The sequence below is a fragment of the Palaemon carinicauda genome, chromosome 28 (assembly GCF_036898095.1).
Source record: "Palaemon carinicauda isolate YSFRI2023 chromosome 28, ASM3689809v2, whole genome shotgun sequence".
Classification (NCBI taxonomy): Eukaryota; Metazoa; Arthropoda; class Malacostraca; order Decapoda; family Palaemonidae; genus Palaemon; species Palaemon carinicauda.
Genome location: NC_090752.1, coordinates 5,346,813 through 5,357,035, shown reverse-complemented (window position 1 = coordinate 5,357,035; position 10,223 = coordinate 5,346,813).

Here is a 10,223-nt window from a genome sequence, read left to right as displayed (position 1 = left end):
CTCTCTCTCTCTCTCTCTCTCTCTCTCTCTCTCACTCTCTCTCTCTATATATATATATATATATATATATATATATATATATAGGCTATATACATATATTTACATATATATATAATAATATTTATATATATATTTATACAGTATATGTGTGCGTGTCTTAGGCTAAACGACTTAATTAACACACACACACACACACACACACATATATATAATATATATATATATATATAGAGAGAGAGAGAGAGAGAGAGAGAGAGAGAGCAGAGAGAGAGAGAGAGAGAGAGAGAGAGAGAGAGACTAGATATTCCCAGCAAACCCTCTTTCTCCTAGCAAAGAGAAACGGCCAAAGAGAAATCTCCCTTAAAGTGCACATTACACATATGTATTCACATCATGCATATGGACACTGGACTACCGTCTGTTTACATAGGACTTCTCTAGTGTGCAATGGAGTGCAGACATGCAGGTGTCTAAACATTTACGATTAACGTGTTTGCGTAAAATTCATCTGTTTGATTCGGGAATTGTCTAATGTGTGTCCCTGCAATGTATGTGTGTGTGTGCGTGCGTGTAATATATATATATATATATATATATATATATATATATATATATATATATATATATAATATATATATATATATATATATATATATATATATATGTATATATATATATATATATATATATATGTATAATATATATATATAGTACATATACATATATATATATATATATAGATAGATAGATAGATAGATAGATATAGATATAGATAAAACAAATAAATATATATATTTTATATATACATATATTTATATATATAGATATATATATATATATATATATTATATATATATATATTTATTTATTTATCTATATATATAAATGAATTATACATATATATATTTATCTATCTATATATATATATATATATATATATATATATATATATATATATATATATATATATATTTATATGTATATATATATATATATATATATATATATATATATATATATATATATATATATATATATAAAGCTGTAATTTTAATCAGATACTGAATTACCTTGCTTACAGTGATCCACTTCCTAATATTATACATACAAATATAAAAATACCTTAATTTAGCCGATTTTACTAAGGTCAAAAACGTATAATATAATGATTTTCTTCCACCAGTTAACCATAGAACTTAGCTTTATAAACATTTCTATCAAAATAACACTGATATTTCTAATAAGCACCGTTAAAAAAACGGAATTTTAATCGAAAATTCTTAGTAAAAATACTGTTTTCAGCCGTATTTCAGTAAAATACAGGCGACCGTAATTTTACCATACTTTGTTCCTTATCTTTTACGGATTGGTGACCGTAATATCACTTTTTTACGTCAATATACCCGTTTTAAAAAGGTAAAGATCCTGGGATAAATGTTGCCAGATATTTACCGTTTACTTCATACAAATTTTTAACAGTATGAGTTTAGTAATTTTCGCAAAAAAAAAAAAAAAAAAAAAAAAAAAAAAAAAAAAAAAAAAAAAAAAAAAAAAAAAATAAATAAATAAACTTTCTTCAGATTGGGAAATTACAATTATATTGGCGAATTCTTTGTATTGTAAGATACATTTTTTTCATATTGTGAAATAATAGGTTATATTCGCAAAATCTTCATTTTGCAAGAGATACAACAACCTCTTGATTCGTTTTTCGAAATATTTTTTCAGGAAATGTTTTTAGACAAAAGCCTTGAAACCTGGAAAAAAAATTATGAAAATTCTATTTCTAATTCTCAAGTGAGATTCGAATACCAGCTGATAAGAAGATTTTACAGGAATTGTATCTATAACAACTTTTCCGTTTCGTTTAGATATTCTTTTAATAATTTAATAACCAACATTCTGTGCACTAATATAAGAAGTACATCAACAAAATTAACAAATGCAGCCGTTTCTAGTACAGTGCAGGACAAAGGCCTCAAACATGTCCTTAGTCATGCCTGAGATTTGGCAATTTTCATCATCACGCTGGCCACTACGGATTGGAGATGGTGGGAGACTTTAGTCTGCTCGTTCACAGCAAACCAACCTAGTATGGGTGGCCCTGACTAGTACAGCTTTGCTGATCATGGCGATACACAAACCTTTTCACGAAGTTAATGTATCCCCACTCAGAGAGGGAATATACAACAACAACAACAACAACAACAAATGCAGCCGTTTCTAGTACAGTGCAGGACAAAGGCCTCAACATGTCCTTAGTCATGCCTGAGGTTTAGCCATTTTCATCTCCACGCTGGCCATTGCGAATTGGTGATGGTGGGAGACTAGTCAGATCGCTCACAGCAAAACCAACCTAGTATGGGTGGCCCTGACAAGTACAACTTTGCTGATCATGGCGAATACACAAACCTTTTCACCACGTTCATGAATCCACACTCAGAAAAGGAATATACAACAACAACAATTGCAGCTGTTTCAAATCCACTGCAGGACAAAGGCCTCAGACATGTCCTTATTCACGTCTGGGGTTTGGCCATTTTTATCACCACGCTGGGCACTACGGATTGGTGATGGCGGGAGACTTTAGTATGATTGCTCACAGCAAACCAACCTAGTATGGGTGGCCTGACAAGTACAACTTTGCTAATCATGGCGATACACAAACCTTTTCCCACGTTAAATGTTATTCCCACTCAGAGAAGGAATACACAACAACAACAACAATTGCAGCCGTTTCAAGTCTCTGCAGGACAAAGGCCTCAGACATCTGCTTAGTCATACCTGAGATTTGGCCATTTTCATCATCACGCTGGCCACTGCGGATTGGTGATGGTGTGAAACTTTAGCCTGGTTGCTCACAGCAAACCAACCTATTATGGGTGGCCCTGACTAGTACAGCTTTGCTGATCATGGCAATACTTAAACCTTTTCACCACGTTAAATGATATCCCACAGAAAGTGGAGTAATGATCTCATTGAAATAACCAACATAAACTAATAGTTACAATAAATGGTGGAGAAAATAAATCTTAAATTATATATTTTTTATACAAGTATACTAAGACGGAAATGAGTATTTAAAGGTCATACCTCAAAAATTAGAACATTACACCCAATTCCTGTAACCAGTTACAAAATCTTGACCATTTTTTTTTTTTATTAAAATATGAAATTATGTAATGAATATGTAGTATCACATAAATTAGTTTAAACACCTACTTCATGTAACCAGTTAAAAAATCTTGGTGGAAAAAAAAATAAGGAAATTATGTATTAAATATGTAATAGCACAGACTTTAGATCATAACAACTACTGTAATTCATGTATTAAAAAAAAAGAAAAAAAAAAAAAAAAAAAAAAACAAGCGGTATGCCCGTTTACATCTTATCGCAAACAAACTATTATACGCGTAAAACTATAACGAAACTAATCAGGTCTTACTCATAAATTTTCCATTTCATTTTCACCGTGAAACTAATACATATCTAATCTCATTTATGTAACCAACACAAACTATCAGTTACGAAAAACCAGGTAAAAAGATACAAATAACTAGAGGGGCACTCAGTAGAACACAGACCTCCGCCGCAGCAGCTTATTCTCAACCTTAGCTCGACCTTAACCTTGCCCTTTGACATCAACATGTATTAATTAGTGTGGATTTGTATGCATTCAAATATGAACTAAGCTTGAAGTCTCTGTGACAACGATGTCCAAACTTATGGTTGATTACGTGAATTGGACATTTTCCTTGACCGAGACCTTGACCTTCCAAAATGTACTCATCTCCAGCTTTTTACATAATAGTTAATCCCCGCAAGTTTCATCACTCTACGATTAAAATTGTGACCAGGAAGCTGTTCACAAACAAACACATACACACAAACAGGGGCGAAAACATAATCTCCTTCAACCAAGTTTGAAGTCTCTGTGACAACGATGTCCAATCTTATGGTTGATTACGTGAATTGGACATTTTCCTTTACCGTGACCGTGACCTTCCAAATTTACTTATTTCCAGCTTTTTACATAATAGTTAATCCCTGCAAGTTTCATTACTCTACGATTAAAATTGTCACCAGGAAGCTGTTCACAAACAAACACACACACACACATACACACAAACAGGGGTGAAAACATAACCTCCTTCTACTTCGTTGGCGGAAGTAAAACGATATGGAAAATATGTATTCGTGTGACATCGCCTGTTTACACAGAAAGAAACACACACACACACACACAAACAGGGACGAAAACATTACCTCCTTCCAACTTCGTTGGCGGAGATAAAAAGATATGGAAAATATGTATTCGTGTGACATCGCCTGAAGATAGAAAACTCGCGTTCAGGTATGAGTTATGCTCGCGACAATTATTCCACCTTAACTACTAGCTTTCATATCGGGAATTCCTGAAGCGCTGAATCTACATGGCGTGTCGTGTAAGTCATAGTGTGTAAATTTGTGGAATGCACATGTGCTAAAGGAAGCTTCTCACTTGAACATCTGTGATGATTGCGTGTGTGTTTGTGTGGGTTTGATGAAGTGTGTAATCCAGCAGGAATTAAGAGGTAGAGTTGGATAGTCTAGATTAGGTATGCGTGTATGTATGTATGTAAGTATGTATGTATGTATGTATGTATATTTATCTATCTATCTATCTATCTATCTATCTATCTATATATATATATATATATATATATATACTATATATATATAGTATATATATATATATATATATATATATATATATATAAACAAATCATATTCCTACCAACTTCACGAATATTTTCCTAGAGTCATCCTCTTCCATTCTCAATTCATGACTAAACCACCTCGTACATTTCTCCATTTTAAATCATATTCGTTGTGACCCTTCCTTTAAATCTCGATGCCTTTACATACACTATATAAGCAACTTTTACATGTTTCACATTCTAAGTTGCAAGCTTTTTTTATATTCATTCGTTATCTAAGAATAAAATTTCTCAAGAAAAATTATGCAAACAAATATCATTGCATTTCAGAATATATTAAAGAATTATTTAACAAAATCTATATAAAATTCTTTTATTTTCATAAAGGTGATGCTCAAGATATTTCGAAATTGTTTAAAGTAACAGGCTATTTCAGGGATTTCAAAATAATCATAAAATCCATTTAAACAATTGGTTTCCTTTTGGCTGGCCAGCAGCCTAATGTACAAACCGCTGTCTAACGTGACAATTCTTCACAAGGAATGCGGTTGCCACCCTCACGCCTTCCTTCCTTTTTCTGTTGAATAAGGAATGAGAGAGGATAAAAGTTGCTTTTCATTTAGGGAATAAATTTCAACTTAGCCTCTTTACATTGCTACTCTTGATGATGATAATAATAATAATAATAATAATAATAATAATAATAATAATAATAATAATCTGTAAGGAAGAATACAATTCTTAGATTTTTTTATTTAATTAGTAAAAGTACAATAATGATGTTCGCAGAAAATGATTAAATACTTATGAACAAATATACATAAGAATAAATACAACGTTTATAGTCTAAACAGTATACAAAAGATCCTCCACCTTACAAAATTTGTTCAAAGAAGCTGTTTTTAAGTCGAATTGTTGTAAGTCTGATTTTTAAAAAAATGTTTACATAGGTTAGGGCCTAAACTGAATTCTATGCCTACGTTTTCCAGCTACAAAAGTCAGCAAATGGTCGGAATTCAAGTGAAATAGATATAAGGTTATTACAACTGTCATTTTTCTTACTGTATAAAGTTATATAATGCTTTATTACAGTATATTAATATCTTATCTTTGTTATTATCCGCTGAATTCGTGTTTGTAAGTTGAGCAAGAGGCAGACGAAATATAAAGAAAAACTAAGAACACAAACACAAGACAATAACTAAAAATCGAAACGAACCAAAGAACAAAATATAAAAACAAGTAAACAAAACAGAAAGACGATGAATCGCATCTTGCATGTACGAAGCAACAATAATTCACTTGACTTCCTCGATCCCCGAAGACAGGGTGCCGGAGGACTATCTAAGCCCGGAGCATAAATCAAGAGCTTAAATGTCCTCGGCATGAGGTTCCTCCTCTCGAATTTCCAACGCCCCTTTTCGGGAACCATTGGGAACCAAAAACCGAGGAGGAAGTATACAATCATCTCCCAGCTATCGAGAAAGATGAATGTCAATTGGGATCAGCTGTTGGAAGTAGTTGTCGCCTCGTGAGGGAAGGGGTGTGATTTAAATATTTATTCTCTCTCTCTCTCTCTCTCTCTCTCTCTCTCTCTCTCTCTCTCTCTCTCTCTCTCTCTCTCTCTCTAGATATATATATATATATATATATAATATATATATATATATATATATATATATATATATATATATACTGTATATATACATATATATATATATATATATATATATATCAACAAATATACACAATTATACAAACATACACGCGTATATTTGAGTTTTATATATATATATATATATATATTATATATATATATAGAGAGAGAGAGAGAGAGAGAGAGAGAGAGAGAGAGAGAGAGAGAGAGAGAGAGAGGAGAGCGAGAGAGAGAGAGAGAGAGAGAGAGAGGGGGGGGGGGGGAAGGAAGTGGGGAAACCACAAAAGAGATCAAAGTAAGACGAATAAAGACTTCAATTAAAAGTTTAGAGAATAACTTTAAAAAGTATGACTAGATCCAGACTCCATTTGCACCTGTGAATTGGATTTTAATTACAAGACCCAGTTTCATCAATCAAGAATGTTTCAGCTTGAGCTCCATTTGTGACTAATGAAGCTCAGCGGTGTTGGAAATTAAATTAATCACATTTTCTACCATTATACCCAGAAATAAAACCGTAAAAAACTATTATTTTTTTCGTACGGATCTTAACAAAAACTATACAGAAAAATGAAATCAGGAAAACTATTATTTTTCGTACGGATCTTGACAAAAACTATACAGAAAAATGAAATCATAAAAACTATTATTTTTCGTACGGATCTTGACAAAAACTATACAGAAAAATGAAATCATAAAAACTATTATTTTTCGTACGGATCTTGACAAAATCTATACAGAAAATTGATATCATAAATACTATCTTTTATCGTACGGATCTTGACAAAAACTACACCGAAAAATGAAATCATAAAAAAATATTATTTTATACAGAAAAATGAAATCAGGAAAACAATTATTTTTCGTACGGATCTTGACAAAAACTATACAGAAAAATGAAATTATAAAAACTATTATTTTTTCGTACGGATCTTGACAAAAACTATACAGAAAAATAAAATCATAAAAACTATTATTTTTCGTACGGATCTTGACAAAAACTATACAGAAAAATGAAATCGGGAAAACTAAATTATTATTCGTACGAATCTTGTCAAGGAAAAAACTATATAGGAAAAGGAAATCAGGAAAACTAAATTATTATCGGCACAGATCATGTCAAGAAAAAACAATACATAAAATGAAATCAGGAAAACTAAATTATTATTCGTACATATCTTGTTAAGGAAAATCTATACACAAAAATGAAAACAGGAAAACTAAATTAAAATTCGTACAGATCTTGTCAAAAAAAAAAAATACAGAGAAATTAAATCAGGAAAATAAACTATTATTCATAGATCTTGTCAAGAAAAAATCTATATAGGAAAATGAAATCAGGAAAACTAAATTATCATCGCCACAGATCGTGTCAAGAAAAAACCGTGCATAGAAATGAAATCAGGAAATCTTAATCTTTATTTGCACGGATCTATGTCAAGAAAAAACTATACATAGAAATTAAATCAGGAAAACTAAATTATTATTCGTACATATCTTGTCAAGAAAAAATCCATATAGGAAAAGGAAATCGGGAAAACTAAATTATTAATCGTACATATTTTGTTAAGAAAACACTTTAAACAAAAATGAAATCAGGAAAACTAAATTATTATTTGCACGGATCTTATCAAAAAAGAAAAAAAACATACGTAGAAATGAAACCAGGAAAACAAAAATATTATTTGTACTGACCTTATCAAGAAAATAAAAACTATGCGCAGAAATTTAATCAAGAAAACCGATGCAATACCCTCCTTGCCGGAGATAGTAATATGTAAGCGAACGTCAAATAGATATTACAATTAGTTTCAAAAACGAATACTGAAAGTAGCATACTAAAAATTGGGAACTGAGAGAGAATGCATGAAAGGAAACTATATTTATAGAGGCAGTCGTTCTATGAGCAGTAACATGCATGCCCATTAAAGCGACTGATGGCAGTGGGATATAAAAACATGTTTTTCTGTCTTATTCTACGAACTTTGATGTCAAGAAATACATTTATTATACCCATAACTGACGTGAAAAAAGTTGCTAACTTTTGACTGATATCGGCTACTTTGTTTAATGTTTAGCAGCCCCCCCCCCCCCACCAAAAAAAAAAAAAAAAAAAAAAAAAAAAAACGTTACTTTGTTCAATGTTTGGCAGCACACACACACACACACACACACACACACACACCACACACACACAAAATTGTCATGTACCTGCATACACCCGAAAATCTTGGCTCCTTTTCAAATCTTGCCAACACACTATGAGCCAAGTTAATAAAACCTAAATCACATTTCTAAGGTAACGTGGCTTATCAACTAAAATTGCATAAATAAAATAAAGTAATTCCGCGCATGAGTAACATCAATGCAACAAACTTGGACAATTCCATTTGAGAGAATAAATAAAAATATTGAAGACCCGGCGTATAATTTGTCTCAAGATGGCAAAAAAATAAAAAAAAAATCATAAGAAGAAAGTCTGACAAATCTGACAATTCTGACATGTGACAATACCGAGCATTTTTGAACAACTCTTTCCGAGATTTTCCTCCTCTTCAACGGAGATGTTAAGGTTTCTGAGAATTTCTATTTCTGAGAGTTACATTTTTTTTTTTTAGGCCTTTTTGGTTTACTCTCCATGAACTAAAACTTAGCCTTTGTTTCATACGAAGAAATTAGAAAGCGTTCAAACATCACTTTAAAGGAATGCAAACAGAATATCTCTCTCTCTCTCTGTCATACACACACTAGACCAAATTTGATATGTATGAAGACGTAAATCTGAATATGAAGTAACCAACTAGAATCTCTCTCTCTCTCTCTCTCTCTCTCTCTCTCTCTCTCTCTCTCTCTCTCTCTCTCTCTCTCTCATTAGTAGACGAAATTTGATATGTATATGTAAATTTTAACATGAATTAAACAACCATAATCTCTCTCTCTCTCTCTCTCTCTCTCTCTCTCTCTCTCTCTCTCTCTCTCTCTCTCTCTCTCATTAGTAGACCAAATTTGATATGTATATGTAAATTTTAACATGAATTAAACAACCATAATCTCTCTCTCTCTCTCTCTCTCTCTCTCTCTCTCTCTCTCTCTCTCTCTCTCTCTCTCTCTCTCTCTCTCTCTCTCTCACACACACACACAAACATTAGTAAACCAAATTTGATATGTATGAAGATGTAAATTCTAATATGAAGTAAACTGTATTGAAGTGAAATCGCTGACATCAAGTTACTTAACTATCTCTTAATTGTAGATTCCTATCTATTATTTTAGTTATTCTAAATATACGAGTTATCATGTGCATGTTAACAACAACAACAACAGTAAGAAGAAGAAGAAGAAGAAGAAGAAGAAGAAGAAGAAGAAGAAGAAGAAGAAGAAGAAGAAGAAGAAGAAGAGGGAATTTTTTTTAATATTATAAAAGTGTCAAACTAATAAATAAAGAGTAAAGTAAAAAAAAAAATACCAGTACAAAAAAAAAAGTTAATGGTTATTTTGATCAGAAAAGGATGGAATTGTGCATTTTGTTAAATAATAATGATAACAATGATTATATAATCATATATATATATATATATATATATATATATATATATATATATATATATATATATATATATATATATAGCGTAAAAATCACTGGGAAACGTGATGCTTATATGCAAAAGAACCAGAGGGAAAATTAAAATAGGAAATATAAGATTAAGTTCTTACTAGTTTCGTGATACTTCTTCAGAGAACTGGTTTATTGAGTAAGGTTTCTTTACATTTAATATGGTACAGTAAACGTACGAACATACATAGAGAGATTTATAGAACAATGGCACTCCCAAACCAGCTACATGAAAGGAGAGAGAGAGAGAGAG